This window comes from Tenrec ecaudatus, chromosome 12 (assembly GCF_050624435.1).
Source record: "Tenrec ecaudatus isolate mTenEca1 chromosome 12, mTenEca1.hap1, whole genome shotgun sequence".
Taxonomy (NCBI): domain Eukaryota; kingdom Metazoa; phylum Chordata; class Mammalia; order Afrosoricida; family Tenrecidae; genus Tenrec; species Tenrec ecaudatus.
This window is the reverse complement of record NC_134541.1, coordinates 39,053,255-39,073,378: the sequence shown is the minus strand read 5'-3', so window position 1 is coordinate 39,073,378 and position 20,124 is coordinate 39,053,255.

The following is a 20,124-nucleotide window of genomic DNA, read 5'->3' as shown; positions in this document are numbered from 1 at the left end:
CCTGCCTTCTTTCCCCGCTGCCCTTATTTATATTTCATCATAGCTCAGAGCCCCACCTAACTTTATGCAATGCTTTTATTCATTTTTATAGTTTTTCCCCTCCCATTATAAAGTAAACTATATGAAGGGAAGGGTGTGGATACTTATTACTGCTTTATTTCTATAACAATATTAGGAGTATAGTTAGGGCTGCAAATATTTATGGGAAAATAAAAATGTTTTTAGGCCGTTCTTTTGTAAATTTTCCATTTATTTTTCAGTTTTCCTGAGAAGACTTCTAAATTATTGTAGAACTGTTAGAATCTAGTTCAGTGACTGACATGTAAAAAGTATACTGTTTACTGAAGCAATTTTTTTCTTTCACTTTATGGAGACCATTTTTTTGTAACCTAAACAAAAATTTAGGACTTGAAAAGTACTAAGTTGATTGAGATGAACCAGAGGTTTCAAAGGACATTCTAAAGCAGTGGTCCTCAACCTTCCTAATGCTGTGACCCTTTAATGCAGTTCCTCATGTTGCCGTGACCACCCCAAACATAAAGTTATTTTTGTTGCTACTTCATAACTGTAATTTTGCTACTGTTATGAATTGGTAGGCCCCTGTGAAAGGCTTGATCAACCCCAAGAGGGGTCGCAACCCACAGGTTGAGAACCACTGTTCGAAAGGCATCACCAGGGGTGATGCTTCCTGGAAGATTCCTTTATCTGTTCCATAGAATTGATTCAGGACATCTAGGGTTGGACTTAGAATAGTCTCATGCTCATTTAAGCTTAATATTCATTTCAAAGCAAAGAGAAATAGAACTGTAGAAAACCCTGAGGATCTACCCTAGCTTTTCAGCATCACTGGTATGAACAATAAAAGAAGGATAATTTAAGTTTTAGAAGAGACCTGAAAGTTGTAAATGTAGGAAGCTAGGATGTTTTATGAAAATTCATTTTAGTCCCTGCTTTTTTATGATTCTGTGCTGATAGGGACTGAAAAAATAAGTAAGCCACTTTCTACCTGCTAACCTATAAAGTTGAAAGCTGAGCGCAGATCGTCTCATTGTAGTCACTCTGTAGCAGAGGAATCCTTGGATGGTACAAATGGTGAACACACCTGACTGTCAATGAAAAGGTGAATTCTGCATCCACCCACAAATGACTCAAAGGAGAGGCCTGGCGATCTCTCTCTGAAGTCAGCCATTGAAATCCTATGGAGCACGTCACGTCTAATATACAGGGGGTGCATTTGTTATCTGTAGGGGAATGCTGGCTTTTCTGGGAGTCTGTCCCTAGGGGGTGGGGCAGAGTTAGACAAGTATCAGCTGCCATGGCCGTACATCAGTGCGCATGGCTCTTCCACTGGTTCCTCACAGTAAGCGCTGGACGTGATGTCCAAAGGTGGATGTTTCAAAGCTGGACCTTTGACTCACTCATTGTGAGACTGGAGTTTTCAAAATTCTTAACTAACTATTTTATCAAGTGGAAGTGGGTCCCTGCCTTATTTTTCTTTCTGTCTTTGGAATCCCTAATTCTGGAGAATTTAACTTGTGGTTTAGTCTATTAAAACAGGAGAGGAAAATAGTCTTCCACTCTTTCAAATCGTATATAATCCAATACCTTTACTACCATGAAAAACTCAAAGGAAAGTATTTATTTGATTTTAAGATGCTTGTATTGAGATCATATATGCAAATGATAATGAGGAAGAGTACTGTAATGCTCAACTGACTTCCTTTAACAGAAGCTTCAATCACGCCTTTTAATTAAAAATTTAAAAAAATACATCCAAGAAAGTTGTATTGCCAATGGTCTTTTTAACCATTCCACAAGAGGCAGTGAAGCTTCTACAAGGGACCTCAGCCTGTCAAAAGAAAGGCACATCCAAGTGGACATTCCCAGTTCCCAAATATTCTTACAAAGTAAATTTTTCAATTGGTATGTTAAGATGGTCAAAGCTGTGAAGAGACATCAGAGATTTATCACTGCCCATTTGGGTACATGTGAAATATTTTGTTTACTGCTACTGTCATCAAAAGCAGATTGTGGAGAGTGTCTGGGATGGAAACTATTCTCACCCTGGGGAGGAAGTACAGAGTGTACTTTATGTAAAGTCTGCTGCTTCGATTCTTATGCTCTGCTCTCTGCCAAAAATTAGGTATTTTGCCATTGAGAACATTTCTAATGCGGCAAAGGAACTGGGTTCAACAAGACAGTATCTCTTCTAAGTTTCTAAGAGAAGCCCAGCAAAAAACATCTGAGGAGAAATAACTCAAAGAGTGTTTAAAAAGTAAGGGTACTTATACTCACTTCTAAGGTTTTTGTTATCTTTTCTCTTGCATGTCTCCTCTCTAACAAGGCGACTGTCCTTTATCTCGCATGTGCACTAAGAATGGTATGATATTTGCAAGGCCCTCTGGCTGATATTCTATGCCAATATGTAATTCTAATGATGTAATATAGACTGTGATTTAGATTTCCTGATCTCATTAAATGAATAGCTGTTTAGTGGGAAAACAAGAAAACCATCCTTTTGCTGAATGGTATCTTGTTCATTTAAAGTAGCTTCATGGAATATTTAAATGAAAAAATCATATATGTTTAAAAAGTCATCATCCATCGAATTTATAGGTGAAACTATTCTTGAACAATCTTTAAATGATATTGAAGTACTGCAGCAAGATCTCAGACAGGGAATAATACTTCCACAATGTTAACACACTGACCAATTATTTTCTCATACATCTCATAGTTTGAATGTTCCTGGTTTAGACAAACAACAACAACAACAACAACAAAAAACCCTGACTTGTCTACTGGATTCCTAACCTCAGATATTATATAGTCTTCCCTGAAATAGAAATGGTGCTCCCCAGACCAATGAAAGTATCCTTTCTGGCATATTGTGGCCCCCACTTGTCTGTGATGTAAAGATCAATGGAATCTGACACACTCCTTTTCATTCTCCGGAGAGCCGTATTGCAAAACAGTTAAAAGGTAGAAGGAACAGCTGTGTAGAGAGAAACAAACGGAGTGACTGTTTCACTGAACCGAGCATCGCAGGTGACAATTCCTGTTGGGCTCCTAAATGCTGTTTCTCACTGGTCTTGTGATTGGATTTGAACGGATCATGGAAGCATTCCCATCCTCTGTTCACACTTCTCAAAGTCAAAGTCCAGTTCCTTGTTTGTCTTTCGTATAAACAGGACACATTGCTTGCTCTGAATGGTGCAATTACATTGAAACATTATATTCTGCTAAATTCTGTAAAGCCCTCCCATTTTTCACTTCCTGTCCATTCAGAAAGCACTTTACTTCAGGCACCATCTGGTAAGAGATAGCATAAGGAGGAAAGGAACCAACTACTAAAATTGGCTTACCTCCATTGAGAATCTATTATGGGTCAGGAATTTTTAAATCTCATCCTGTGCATTCTCATTTAGTGTATCCATGAGGTAGATAGATAATCGTGCTTATGTTACAGATGAGAAATGTTAGGCAGAGATGGATTGGGCAAATGATGGAGATGAGAGTAGAACTTTGATAGTCTAACTCTACATCTTGCAATCAAGCATAGAATGAATGGCTGGTTGTTGCAATTCGAGGAGTTCATCCTATTCTTAAAGTAGCAAGAAAATAACAATTGGAATTTCGAGAGTAGTTTCTTTCATCTGGGCATTCGTTATGCGTCTGTGTGAAAATTCATGTAAAAAAATGAAGCGCGCATTTAGGAGGGTAGCCCTGGTGGAGCAGTGGTAAAATGTTTGACTGTCAGCCAGGTGGTTCAAATCCTCCAGCTAGTCTGTAAGAGAAACATGTGGCTTGGAAACCCTATAGATCAGCTCAATGGTGTTCTCTTGTTGTTGTTGGGTGCTACTGACTATAGCAACCCTATGGACAACAGAATGACACACTCTCCAGTCCTCAGCTATCACAATAGAATTACACAATAGTGGCTACTGGATGGGCTGCTAACTGCAAGGTCAACAGTTTGAAATCACCGGTTGAGCCTTAGGAGAAAAATGAGGTTTTCAACTCCTATACCGAGTTCCATGGTTATAGTCCTGGAAACCAAGGCCACGCTAAGTCAGAATTGACTCATGGGCCGTAAGCTTGGTTTTTACCCTGTTCTACAAGGGCTTTATAAGTAGGAATTGACTTGACAGCAGAGTGGTTTTGTTTGTTTTTTATAATTAGGATATGTGTACTTATACATGACGTAAGTGTTCAGTTAAAAACAACTAGAAATCATGTGAACAAGGCAGTTGAGAACAGACTGTAACGTATGCAAAAATGCTGGAGTCAACACGTTAAATGAAAGCGCGAAAGCTACAATCAAGGAGATCTATATGCATGCGCTTAATCAATGATACCACTGCTGAAACCAGATATGCTTGGAAATCGACCCATTTTGGCGTACTTTTTTCTTTTAAACTATCAAGCATGCAGTCTAATCCTTACTATGAGGAAATATAGGGAACTATCTTAAAAACCTGAATCAAGTTATATAACTTAGGCTAAGAAAATTGGAATGAATCCTCCCTTCAATCTGCTCTTCTGGAAATATTTCCTGTGCTCTAGTAAAAACAAGGAAGAAGTCAGTTATTAATTAAGACATGTGAGCATTGCCTTCAACTTGTTCTCCAAAAAAAGTATCCTAAGATGGATCTACTAGCAAGCTCTATATAAACATTTAAATATAATGCTATTGCCCTTGATTTTCTGGAATCTGGTAATGTTGATGCCCTGGCTTTGGATCGATGTTGCAATTCCTGGGTCAGTACTGATTGCATCAGACCCAGGTAAATATCTATCTTGAGCTTTCTAGTAAGGACTCATGCTCTAAAATGCGAACATTAACTGAAACCAGGCTTTTAAATCAAGGTTTAAGTACTTGGTATTCCTTATCCTACTTCTGTTTCACGTAAACTCTTGAAATGGATGTTGATATTTTGAAGTGCCTTCTAGTAAGTTCCAGCGCATAGAGGCTCTAGATGCACCAGAGTGAAACACCACTGGGCCCTCTGCCACCCTCACGGTCACTGTGATCTTTGAGTCTATTTTCACAACAGCGGTGTTGATTGATCGTATTGATTGTCTTCCTCTCTTTCACCAGGCCTGCATTTTACCAAGCATGTTGTGTTTCTCCAGACACTGGTCCAAAATACATGCAAGGTTTCTGCCATCTTCCCTTGTGAGGAGCTTTCCGGCTAAAGCTCGTGCAACACAGGTGTGCTCATTGTCTTGGCAGTTATGATACATGTAACATTCTGCATCAATGCCATTCTTCAAAGGCACTCAGTTTGTCATACTTTCTTCTTCACCGCACAGATTTCCCCTGCACTTGAGGCACTGAACGGTGACATCGTTGCTCTTTAATATTTAAAGAAATCTTTTGCAGCAAAATTCATCCAGTGCAATATTTCCCTTGATGTCGTGATGACAGCTTCAGTGAGTGCTTATTGTGGATCCAAGTAGAATGAAATCTATGAAAAATATTTATTTTTCCAATTGTAAGGATTTATTTCTTTATGTTGAGGTGCAATCGATATTGACGAGTGTAGTTTTTTTTATCTTCATTCATAAAAGTTTCGCATCTTCCTCACTTACAGCATGAAGGGCTGGGTCATCTGCAAACCTCAGGTTCAAGTTGCTACTGACTTTTCCTTCAATCTTGATGTTTTGTGCTCCTTCATATAATACCCTTCTCAGATAATATGCTCAGCATACAGAATGCTTAAAAGTACATTATCCTGATATATCCTCCCCATTTTATACTACACCATCTTCTCATTATATTTGGTCTGCCTTTTAGTCAATGTACAAGTTCCATATGACTAGATTTAAGTGTTCCAGAATTCCAAATATTCTCAATGTTATCTGTAATTTGATAGTCATTAAAGCACAGGTAAACATCTTTCTGGTATTCCCTTTACTCGGCCCAAATCCACCAAATTCACCTGACATTAGTAATCATATCCCGCACTCTTCTTCTTCAGAATATGACCTGGAATTCTGACAATTCCATACTTATGGCTGCCACAACAGTTTTTAAAATTATTTTTCAGTAAAATGCTACTTTCATGGGATATTAATGATACTATTTGATAATTTCCACATTCTGTTGTATCCCTTTTCTGTGGAACAGGTGCAAATGTCATTTCTTCCTCTCAGGTTACCAAGGAGCTCTCTTCCAAATTTATTGGCATAGATAAGTGAGCAATTTAAGTCCTGCACTTGTTTATTGAAATATTTCAGTTAGCATTTTGTCAGTTACTAGAGCCTTGTTTTTCTTCAATGCCTTCAGCAGCACTATTTGATAATCATATGTTACCTCTGAAGATGACTGAGTTTCGACCATTGATTTGGGGTACAGTGAAACTGAATTTCCTCCATCATTTGATGCATCCTGCCTCACTCAAAATTGTCCCCATAAATCCATTCATTGTCAACAAGTCGACTCCAACTCATAAGGATCCTACAAGACAAAAACCCTGTCGGTGTCCAAGGCTGTAAATATTTATGGGAACAGAAATCCTCATCTTTCTCCCATGAGCAGCTGATGAGTTTGAATTGCTGAGCTGGTGGTTAGTAACCCTGTGAGTAATTCACTGTATCACCATCACTTCTATTGAATTAGACCTAGCCAAAGATACCAATTTTTGATAGATGGGATGCAAAAGAATTTATGAGTATGTTTTTAAAACACCATGTTTTCATGATACTAGGATCTGCCATCTCTTGGGTGGTGGAATGTAAGAATGTAGATTTGGAAATGAAACCATGATTTGAAGCTCTGTTACCTATATTATCATGGACAACCTTTTTATTTTATTTTATTTATTTTTTTTAACAATTTATTGGGGCTGATACAATTCTTTTCACAGTTCATACATATACATACATCAACTGTATAAAGCACATCTGTACAGTCTTTGCCCTTATCATTTTTTTCTCTTTTCTTCTTTTACATTTTATTAGGGACTCCAACAACTCTTACCACAATCCATACATATACATACATCAATTGTATAAAGCACATCCATACATTCCCTGCCCCAATCATTCTCAAGGCATTTGCTCTCCACTTAAGCCCCTTGCATCAGGTCCTCTTTTTTTTCCCCCCTTCCCTCCCCTTTCCCCCCTCCCTCATTTGCCCTTGGTAATTTATACCTCGTTATTTTGTCATATCTTGCCCTATTCGGGGTCTCCCTTCCCCCCTTCTCTGCTGTCCCTCTCCCAGGGAAGAGGTCACATGTGGCTCCTTGTAATCAGTTCCCCCTTTCCAACCCACTCGCCCTCCACTCTCCCAGCATCGTCCCTCACGCCCTTGGTCCTGAAGGTATCATCCACCCTGGATTCCCTGTACCTCCAACCCTCATATGTACCAGTGTACAGCCTCTGTCCTATCCAGCCCTGCAAGGTAGAATTCGGATCATGGTAGTTGGGGGGAGGAAGCATCCAGGATCTGGGGGAAAGCTGTGTTCTTCATCGATACTACCTCATACCCTAATTAACCCATCTCCTCTCCTAGGCCCCTCTATGAGGGGATCTCCATTGGCCGACACTTGGGCCTTGGGTCTCCACTCTGCACTTCCCCCTTCATTTAATATAATATATATATACACATACATATATACATATACACATATATACACATACATACACACACTTATATCTTTTTATTTTTTTTGCATGATGCCTTATATCTGGTCCCTTGGGCACCTCGTGATCGCACTGGCCGGTGTGCTTCTTCCATGTGGGCTTATTTGTTTCTGAGTGAGATGGCCGCTTGTTCACCTTCAAGCCTTTAAGACCCCAGACACTATCTCTTTTGATAGCCGGACACCATCAGCTTTCTTCACCACATTTGCTTGTGCACCCATTTGTCTTCAGCGATCCTATCATGGAGGTGTGCAGTCACTGATATGATTTTTTGTTCTTTGATGCCTGGTAACTGATCCCTTTGGGACCACTCGATCACACAGGCTGGTGTGTTCTTCCATGTGGACTTTGTTGCTTCTGAGCTAGATGGCCGCTTGTTTATCTTCAAGCCTTTAAGACCCCAGTCACTATCTCTTTTGATAGCCGGGCACCATCAGCTTTTCTCAGTCAGTGACCTTCTCTAAAGCGTGGTGTGTTAATGTTTACTTTGAAGCAGGAGAAAATACATATTAAGAAAAATTCCTTTCATTGTGTCTGGTGTTCAGTTAATGTTAGAGTGAGAATTTCTATTTTTCTCACTTAGCACACCCATTTATGTGATTCATCCATGGATAATTTAAAGACGCTAGGATATGATTTACAGTTTGATTTTGTTTTAAGAGACAGTCAATATTCCAAAAAGTCATGTGGGTTAAGCCAAAGCTAAAATTAACTATGGCTCAAAGTAGAAGCATTGCCATACCATTGTAAGAATATCACGCATATCTTCCCCCCTCCCTTTCTCTTACGACCCTTTATTCTCTCGTTTTAGGTGTATATTTATAAAGGAGAACACGTTTCTCTAATGTAGCTAATGTTGTTCTTTCTGAAATAGATTATTTGATAGAAAGTTTCTTGTATTAGAACCGAGAGGAATTTTGTGGTATTCACAGAATTTGACCAAATGAATACATTTAATTTAGGAAGCGAGACCCTGTAGAAGACAAAAGGCAGCATCACATGGGGAGTGACACAAAACACCCCAGGTGGAAATTATTTAACTTGATTTTTTTATGTCAGAGAGATGACAATAATCTTCACCTACAGAGCTTCACAAAACATGCAAGGCCTCTTAGCCTGCCCCTTTACGCATCCGTCGATTGGAAAAGTTAAATATTCTGCTGTTTTGATGAAAGAATGGTTAAAAAAAATGAAGTTCTGATTTTACAGGCGGGCTGGAGGTTTGTGTCTTTCCTATCTCTTCCTTCTCCTTGGCGTGAAGACATCTCTGATTCAAAACAGATGTGGTTCCCTTGGCAGGGACAGAGGCGATCCCAGAGCTCACAGATTGCTGGCATTCCAGAGGTGCCCGGATGGAGTTGAGCCAATACCCAGAAGTAGTTTTCTTTCGCGGTATCGCATGTGGGCAGACACCTGATGACTTTTCAAGAAGCCTCACATCCTGGTGTCTAACAGCCTAGCCAACAGATAATCACAGGTCATCCTGACAGACGGTGAACATCCTCCACAAGCCCCCTCCACTTCACTGCACTTCTTACTGTGGGGTTGATTCTTTTGCTGAATAACCAATAGATGTTTACTTTGCAAACTGTCTCCAAATGAATGTGATCAAATGGCTTTCTGTCTTGAGAAGTGGGAAGGAGTTTCCTTGTTCATGTGTGGGGAGAGGAGAAGGGAAGTTGTCAAATGTATGTTTTTAGAGTAACTTAGAAGTTATTCCATTTCCATTAAGAATATCTCATTATAAATAATGACTCTAAACTAATTAAATTCCATCTTGAGCTTTATTACAGCAACAAAAAACCACATGAATTTTGTTCTATAGACTGTTATATAACTGTTCCCACTGTTAATGGGAAAAGCTTAATGAGACTGATAAGACGTGCATGGGGAAAGGATGTGATTAAAAATAATAGAGCAGCTTCTGCAGCATCCTCTCCCATTCCATTAGTGGGGAAATACAAGTAGGTGTTTAAACATGAGTTCATCATAAAGAGTTTAAGGAGATTAGTTCCGTTTTAATGGATAAGCCATGTCGTATTTGAGTTAATTACTGAAGTAGGCAAATGATTGCTTTGTTTGTTGGTTCGTTGGTTTGTTTTTAGCATTCGGCTCAATTGAATATGAAGGAAAAATATTAAGATCAAATGCAGATACACTGAGTACAATGATGTAAATTGACCATTTTCATTTAAGTGTCTCAGAAGTATCTGAAGAGGTCGAGTGTCTTTCTCAGAAGACGAAGTGATTGTAGAGTGATTATTCTGAAAGCCACATTTGCTACTTTAAAAAAGCAAAATATGTCATTGTTTTTCTGCATCTAAAACTAATGCATTTATAATATATAAACCCACATGGAACAAAATATATAATAAAATATATAGCACACCAATAAATTTGCTATACACGTTGGCATACTGGAATATTCCTTTCCAGACATAATTTCCTCCATCGGAAGATTATTTTAAAAATTTAATTGTTATGAAAGCATACTGTACATGGAAAGTGAACATATATTAAGGGCTTTAGAAAAATTGCATTGTTGGAGCTCAAGAAGTCCTCCTATAAGTACCCCTCCCAGCAGACTTTTCGCACCATGGATCTTTCTAAAATAAATGGATCACACAATTTGTATTATTTTCATTGGTTTATTTTATTATTATTATGAGCTATCCAATCATTTCCAACGCTCAGGGGCCATATGGACAGCAGAAAAACACACTGATCAGTCCTCTGTTATTCTCACAATTTTTCATATGTTTGAGCCCATTATTGTAGCCACTGTGTCAATCCACCTCATTGAGAATCTTCCTCTCTTTTTCTTCTCTTCTGCTTCGCCAGCATGATGTCCTTTTCCAGGGACTGTTCTCTCCTAATAATACACCAAAAGTTCTTGAAATTCAGCCTCACTATCCTCTCTTTTAAGGACCATTCTGGCTGTACTTCTTTCAAGATAGATAATGCTTGTTCTTGCAACGCCGTAATTCAAATGCATCAATTTGTTTTATTTCTCTCAACAATATTTTAGTAAGATTTATTAAATTTTTGTCTACCATTGTAATTTGCTCTATGTAATTATATATATGAGGAAGTTTCAAAAAGTTCACACGAAACTGGTATTTACAAAAAGGAATTTATTTCACAAACGTTATGAAGTCACCTTGCATATATGCCATATTCCAGGAAGTCATCATACCATTTGTATATTTTAAGTGTGAATGTATTAGATATATTGATGTTATTAACCTGTGGTTATGAAGCATGTGTATTATGGTAGAAATGTGTGGGCATATTTCAGTGTAACAATTCTAGAATTGCTTTTTCTAGCAAGTGTGTGTATTTTGACTTTTTAATATAGATTACCAAAGAGTTTTCCAAAATGATGTGTATACATTATACTTTCACTGGCAATTTCTGAGAATCACGGTTGCCAACAGTTGACATTCAATAATTGAAATCAGCCAAAATTAAAATAATGCCCTATATACTCTTAGAAAGCTTGTATTTCCTACTTAATATTTCAATACTTTAAAAAATACAAATAAAGTTGAGATTGCCATTTTTGTGTGTACACTTCATAATTTTAATAGCATTATAGTCAACAATTTAAATTCTTCTATTTGATTTCATGACATCTTTATCATCACACTCAAATGCCAGAAATCTAACCTGGTTTAATCCAAACAATGCCTTATTTTTTCCCCTACATAATTTTGGATGAATTCTGATAGTGGAAAATCACATTAGTTAAAATTGGTTTCACGAAGAATCCATCACTGATCATCTCAAATAGACATTCAACCTTTTCTGTGTGGCGGTACTATCGCTCTTGAAACTAGGATCGTTTTGAACATCCTTCTCTTCCTCCATCTCACTCAATCGTGTTAGCACATCACCTGTCTTGAAACTTTATGGATAGTGTAGTCACGGCAAGGCAATCCCTCACAAAGAAAGCAGGAAGAAGCAATACTCGGTCGTGCACACCCTCTTCCTTTGCTTCTATCAAAGTAGTCACTGTTCAGACACATTCTCCTGCTCCTCGGCTTCAGACCAAGTCAAGAAATTGCATTTTTATTTCTCTTTCCCCCCTTTCTGTTCTGGCCAGGGATGTCTCTCCTCTTTACTGACTCCCCCTTTGGCCAGCCAAACTCTGTGGGCCCTGTTAATTCCTGTGGGGACTATTTATTCCCTTTGAATTTCCTTTCCTTTTCTGCCACCTTTCTTCTTATTTCATTTTCTTTGACACCCCTTTATCTCTTCTACTCTCTTCTCTCCTTTGTTGTGCTTTCTCTTTTTTTCGATTTCATGCTTACATGTTTACCTTACATTTTCTTAGTGCTGTGATTTCTAACAATGCATTGTATGTTAGGACCATCTTGGTTTATATGACCAAGTCATTTTCTCTTCTTAGCTTCAGACCTTTAGAAAAATGATCCTCAGTTTTTATTAATTCAATCAAAACATAGAAAATTGACTTGTCTAAAATAGATTTGTTGATCTCCTACCCCCATTTCCTAACACCCATTTACCCATCCCAATCAATGGCTCAGGATTCCTTTAGTGTCAAGTTAAAATCATAGAAGTCTTTTGAGATCGGTGCCTTTTCTTTATTCACAGAATCAAATGCCTCGTGAAGAAAGTGACTGTAAATTGTATTTCAAATCTTTCTACTTCTCTTCATCTTAGCCATCATCTCCCTCCTAAACCATAAACATCCACCAAAGACGTGGCCATCATGATGGCTAAGCTAAAATGATCTTATTCTGTTCATCATTGTAGCCCCAGTGCTTGGCACAATACCTACAACATGATATTGTTAGTGGTGTGTGTTGTTTCATCTATTCTCCTGCTTAGTGATCCAAAGTGAAAAAGTGGGGCTGAACCATATGATAAAAAAAGAGATAAATTTATGGGATTTCTATTGGGAGCCATCCCAGCCCTGCTGTCTAGCAAAGCTACAGCCTGGTGGAAGGAGCTTCTGCAGAGCAGAGCTTCCCTGGGAGGGTTTCCAACATCTCTCAAATATTTCTGTTGTTAAATCCATTCTTGAGAATTTTGTGCATTGTCATGTTTACCGCACCTGGAGTGGATGCGAGGGCAGTCTTGAGAAGTACGAATGGAACCAGATCTAAAACTCGCTTCAATATGATGGGGCTTCCCTTAACTGAGGCACTGGAGAGCCTTAGACAACGAGACATCTTTGGGAATTCTGAGGAGGTTATGTGGGAATTGAGTGAGGAAGAAACCCCAAAGTTGCGGTCAGAGGAGAAAATGAAACCCATCAAAAAACCCTGGATTCCATTCAGATTACGTAGTGGGAGACTCTTTTGGCCTCCCCGATATACAGGACCTTATAGACTGCCTCCCCCAACTGACGCCCCTTTTACTTTGGACAGGGGCTTACATAGAAGGAGAGAGAATGGTTAACATTAATAGAAAACATGTAAAAGGGGAAACATTAAGTCTTTGGCAAAGAATCAGACAGTTTGGCTCCCCATGGTGCCTTGGGAGCATAAAAACAAAAGAGACATAGGTAGACTATGGAACAGTTACCATGGGAAAGTTTGTAAAGGAAAATATTTAACTCTGAGAAGCATTTAACTCTGCTTGTAGATATTAGGTTTTGAAGTAGCACATAAGGCAGTTTCATTATGCTAAGTTAGTCAACAAGGAAAGAAACACTGTGAGCCAAAAAGAGGGCAGTGAGTAGGATATGGGTCTAACAAAATTTTCTGACCCCTCTATCAAGAATAGTATGGGACCTATAATATATATAAGGGGGGAAAGAACCAGGAAGAGGACAGAAAGTGATATAAAAAATTATAGACCTTACAATGGTCTTTTATCAGGTTTTAATGGAAACAATAAGGGTGATTTTGGAGTTAATCATAAAGCATTGCTTTTATCTAGTGGTCTGCAAAAGTTTATGGTATAAATAAAGCTGTTTGGAAGAACTCAGCAGAGATTGCTTCCACCAGAACATCTCTCCTGTTGGTCTCACCCGTGTTCACCAACTCCACACCTCCTTCAGGCATTCAGTTCAACCCCCCTGGTGCTGGACTCTGTCAGATTTCTATGGCTCTCTATCATGAAATGTCACATTAAGAATCATTTCTTATTGAATTTCTTCCCTGAAAATAAAATTAGATTGACTCTCTAATTATAGACTTCTACCCACACTGCCTTGTATTTATGTAGCTCTTCTAGTATATTTCCAGATACAATTGGCTTTATTTTTATATAAAACATGAGCAGAAACCATATTTTACTCTTCACTCTTCACGTTTTGTATATGAATGAGGTAGTTTATTGTGCCAGCCTGGCCGATAAACATAAGTGGGATTAATTGAAGGGCGGAGAGGTAAATGACTTGGTGAGTCTCGCCTTTCTTGTCTCTCACTCTTTGATCATTAGACCAGTGTGGGACTGCCTTGCTTATTCTGTGCCTCAATTTGCAAGCTACACTACCTGTGGGACACCTAACCTGTGGACTGTGTTGCAGCAATTTGAGGTCCCTTTAAGACTTGCCTCGCCAGAGAATTGGAATGTACATCTTTGGAGTTGGGGACTGACGGTTGGTGACCTGGCTGATGGTTGGTGACCTGCCTTGCTGTTTGCTCTCTGTGCCGGGATAGCCTAGCACTCTCTACAGAGGATACCTGGTGGCCCTCAAGACTTGAAGGACTACCAGTGTCTCACAACTCTCTCACAGGAGTGGGTTGCACTGAGCCATTTGTACTGATTTATAATTCAACTGTTCATTTCTTGGATTATGTATCGATTTACCTGTATATAATTTAACAGTTAATTTCTTATGTTACATATCTATCTATCTATGTATCCATCTATCTATATATATATAATTATCAGCGATCTGGTTTTATCTCTCTAGAGAACCCTGTCTAATACAATGAGTGAATGAATGAAGGCAAATAAATAAATTTGTAGGTATGTGAACTGACCACTTAAAGATATACACTTTCTTAATTTTTTTTCACACTGCGCATTTTCATATTTTCAACTAATTTATATATTCTTCCTGAAATTATATGACAATACTCTGAAATAGTCGATGGACTTCAGGCCTCTGCTTATACCCTTCCTCAGTACAAGAACATTTTGTTCTAACATACTGGCATTCTATGATGCTCACCTTCCCAGCACAATCACTGAAGACAAAATGAGCTCATGAGCAAATGTGGTGAAGAAAGCAAATGGTGCCCAGCTATTAAAATATATAGTGTCTAGGGTTTTAAAGGCTTGAAGTTAAACAAGTGGCCATCCAGCATTGAAGCAACAAGTCCACATGAAATAAGCACACCAGCCAGTGAAGTCATGAGGTGCATTTGGGACCGAGTAACAGGCATCAGAAGACCCATAACCAACAAACAAAAACATATTGTTGAGAATGAGGGGCATTGGAGCGGAGACCAAAAGCCCATCTGTATACAATGGGACATCCCCCAACAGAGGGGTCACCGGGAAAGGATGAGTCAACCAGGGCACAATATTCCTCTGGTTTCGTGAGGTTTCCTCATCCCCCAGTATCATGACCCCAGTGCTGTTTCTCACAAAAGACTAGGCCAGAGCATGTGCACAGGTATAGATAAGAGCTTATGACACGGAATCCAGAAACAGGAATGGGAAAAGCGATACCAGAAGGGGGAACTGATCACAATGATCAACACTTAACTACACACACCCCTCCAAGGGAAGAAAAACATAAACCATGGGGGAAGGGAGACAGTGGTCATGTGAGATATAAAAATAATAATAATTTATAATCTATCTAGGGGTCATGAGGGTGAGATGTGGGGAGGGAGGGATAAAAGAGGAGCTGATACCAGGGGTTCAATAGAAAGTAAATGCCTAGAAAATAATAATGGCAACATATGTACACATATGTCTGATAAAGTTGATGTAAGGATTATAATAAGAGTTGTAAGAGCCCCCAATAAAATGATCTTTTAATAATAAAAGCACATATCATTCAAAATAAATAAATATGTTTTTAAAAAGGATTATTCAATTAGAAGTTTCATCTACCAAAGAGCTATATGTTTATTTTAAATCTTCATAAATTAAATATCATGTGTAATCATTGTTTTATCTGCATGTTTTATTTACTGCTTATTAAATTTTTTTTGAATTTTTTAAGAGGGTGTTGTTAGGTATCATCAAGTTGGATCTGTCTCCTAGAAACTCCATGTACAACAGAAGGAAATACTGACTGGCCCTATACCTTCCCACAATGGTTTTCAGAAGCCCATTGTTGCCACCATTGTGTCACTTCATCTTGTTGAGGACTTCACCCTCACCCTCTACTTGACCAAGTCTGCCTGTAGGAACTGGTCTTTCCTGGCCACATATCCAAAATATGCAACATAAAGTCTTATCATTTTTATTTCAAAGCATTCTGGCCATACTTATTGCAATACAGATTTGTTTGCTCTTCTGAAAATCAATGGTATAATCAATTGTCTTCAATAATATTATAATTTAAACGCATCAATTATTCTCTGGTCTCCCTTTACATTGTTGAGATTTCACTTGCATATGAAGTCATTAAATTACCTCCGGTCACATACATCTTGGTTCTCAAAGTAACATCTGTGGTTTCAGACACTTCAAAGAGGTCTTTGTAGCAGACATGCCCGATGCCACTCATCATTTGATTGCTTGATGGCCAAGTTCCTTATAAATTCTGATATCATGTCTTTCATATATCCCAGCTTCTGGATGATTTGCTAAGTATCCAAATTTAATGAAAAAGGTGAAAGGATACACTCTTGAGACACGTCTTTCTTGATTGTAAACCTCCGGCTGCATCTTGTTCTCTTGAATGGCCACATACAAGCTCTGAAGTGTCTTTTGATTTCCACTATTTGCAATGTTGCCTATAATTTGCTAAGAAACACACAATTGAATGTCTTTACATAATCAATAAAATATAGTTCAGCATCTTGATATATTCAGAATAAAACCAGGTGACTAACTTTTATCTTTAGAATTCTGGTCTCTATTTTGAGAATAGATTTAAAGAGACAAAATCAGAAATATGGAAAAAAGTAGAGCATTTTTTGCCATAATTTCAATTAGAAATGAGAACGTCTTGGTCTAACATAGAAGCAATGAAAATTGTCAGATTTGGGAGCATTGTAAAGGTAGGAAAATGCTATTTTCTGATGGATTGGATGTGGGTGTGAGATTGATCCATGGACTTTGTCCTAAGAAACTGAGCAGAGCTACCCATGAGTGAAATGGGGAAGACCGGGCTAGAGCAGGTGCTGGAGAGAAGGTCAAGAGTTCCCACTTAAAATTTCTGATGCATGTTCAAGTGTAGCAAATGAAGAAGTTGTCAGCTATATCGCTCTGTTTTCAGAGGAATTATAAACTTATCTCCTGTCATGAAATGCAACTTATTCTCAACTCCCTCCGCATCTCTTTCTGAGGTAGCATGAGTTATTTTCTTGTCTACATTGCCCTAAATCTTGGAGTTCAGTTTAGTATTTAGATTTGCCATCCTGAATTATCATTTCATATAACTTGTCTCCTACCCTAGACCAGATGTTTTCAAGGGTAAGGATATTGTCTTAGTGATAATTTAATTCTGCCAGTCCAGAAGTTTATAAAAGTGTTCTCAGTAAATATTAATAAATTCATTTTCAGAATTTTAAGCATGTATTCTCAAATTATTTCCTTTTTTCTAGAAATCACAAACATTTTCACCTCTGCCTAGGCAATGAAAATTTCCTAGGAATAAACATCTGTAGGCTAATTGTTGCGTACAATTAGCCTCTGCAATTGGATATGCAGATTTTGGCTCATACTTTATAGTTGCCTCCCTTCCTCAAAACATTACAGTTTTGAGGTGTGTTTTTAATTTAGCTAGAAAAATAGCATAAAATTTGACAATAATGTTAATATCAATGTATAATTAGCTGAAGAATATGTAATCTGTATTAGATATAGGTTAGCATTTCTCTCAAATTGGAATGTTAAATGGAAAATCAATTAAATAATGAAACTGGCCTAAATTTACAAAATATGAAACTTCAAAGACATCGGGGTTTTATTGTAAGTTTAGCTAATTTCTGGTGAGAGTTCTTGTATTTATATTTGTTCTCCAATTTAGCTGACCCTTGTCTCATGCTGAACATTTTAAATAATTCAAGATAAAGTAATCCAATGCTCTAGTCTGAGAACTAAAACACACATAGGGACACATTACAAATACATTCACTTATTTCAGCATTATATTCTTATAACTATTTTTAAACTCTCTTGTAAAATGAAAAAAAAATAAAGGTTTTCTTGGGAAAAACCACACAATTGGGTGCTTTTCTATTGAAACTTCAAGGAGGAGAATAATTTATGCAAATGGAGTCCATGCTTTCTATTAGACACACGCTTAGGAGTGATGAGGGCCGTGTGGGGAGTGTATTGGAGGTTTGAAGCTGCTTATGGCAAATATTGAAGACATTCCTTGTTATCCATTGCCGTGAAACAAAATACCTCAAATCTTAATTAAAGAAACAATTTATGATTATCCTTCAAAGTTCTATGCTTTAAAAGTTTTATTTAAAAGTTTAAAAAATACCATCAAGAACAAAAACAGTAATTCCCTTCTTGGTATATGCCCTAGAGACACGATGCAAATAGCACTGGTACCCCAGTGCTCATTGCAAAACCATTCTCAATAGCAAAAGGTAGAAACAGCCTAAAATGTTCATCAACAGATGAATGGATAGACAAAATGAAATACATTCAAGAAAATACTACTCAGTCAAAGAGAGAAAATATAGATGCATGCTACGGTATGAATAAACACCAAAAACATTATACTGAATGTAATAAGTCGATCACAAAAGGACAAAGATTACACAACTTAACCTGCTTGAAATAGCCAGAAGAGGCAAATAGAGAGAGAGCATATATTTATTGGTCATTAGTAGAACGAGGAGATTTGGCTAAGAAGCTGTGAGTTTCTGTCTATGGGGATGGAATATTTGGCAGCAATCGTTGATGATGGTAGCACAAGACAAGTCCTGGTGGTGTAGTGAGTTACGTGTTGGGCTGCTACCTGCAAAGCCAGTAGTTTGAATCCACAAAGTGCTCCAAGGGACAAAAAAGAGGCTCCTATAAAGAATTATTGCCCCAGAAACCCTAGGGAGTAGTTCTACTCTGCTTACAGGGTTGCTATAAGTCAAAATTTACTTGATGGTCATGATTTTATGTTGTCCATATTAAAAAACATGCTGCACTGTCAGAGGTTGTGATATATACATATCACATATATATCATATATATAAATAATTTATATATATAATTGTAACAATAAAGAGCAGTAGCAACAAAGTAAACAGAATTCTGTGCATTCATGCTTTTTAACTTGAATCATGTTGAGATAGTTAGTTTATTTTGCCAACCTGGCTGATAAACACATGTGGGGTTAATTGAAGGGCAGAGGGATAAATGGCTCAGTGAGCCTCATCTTTCTAGTTCTCAGGTCTCTTGCTTTGTGATAGTCAGACCAGGGAGCAGCTGCCTTAGCCAGTTCCCTGCTTCAGCTGGCAAGGCTCACTTCCTGTGAGATATCCCCAAGGTGAAGCTGCAAGGACTTGATGCCACACTGGGTGCTGAAGCAGCCGTGTGGAGACCCCTGCCAGTGCTGAGATGCTTACAGGTTCACTGATTCAGCTTTCCTCCTGCAGTCGGCATCATAGTGTGTGTTTTGTGAGATGGAGGAGGACTTTGTGGATTGGTGTTGGACATAGGGATTAATGTTGGACTTGTGGTCTTGGGTAGCACTGGGTTGGGATGTTTTCTTGATGTGCACTTACCCTTTATATAAAACTCTCTCTTACACATGGATATCTGTGGCCTTATTTCTCTACCCAGACTAACATATATGTCATGCAATCAGAAGTTACCAGGGACCATCGTCATCCGAAGGCTCACTTGCATGGCTGGCAATTCCTACTAGGATTTCACTGTGACTGAGCCCTGGCGTGTAGTGGGCTACACACTGAGCCACTAAGCAAAGGGTGAGCCGTTTTAAACGTCCACTGCTCTGTCTGGGGAATCGGGCTCTCAGCTCCTGTTGCAGAGAATGAAAGTCTCAGAAACCCCACGGGGCAGTGCTACCCTGTCCTATAGGGTCGCTATGACTCAGCATTGACTGTACGGCAACGAGTAAAGAAGTCTACGTGAATGCTCCATGTAACATCGCATTCTCACACCTTATCTGAGGTTCGGCGAGAAAGCTTCTCAAAAGTGAACATTCCAAGAAACCCCTTAAAATATCTTGGCAGCTTCTTATGACCTAACTCTGGAAGTCCAAGAATGTCGCCTCCTGTTCTCTTCCGTTGGCCAAGTCACTAAGTCCATTCCATACACTCTGCAGAATATACTCTGTACCTTTATGGAAGGGGCAGGGGCAAGGTCACCTTTTTCCCCCCTTTTGCAGACAAA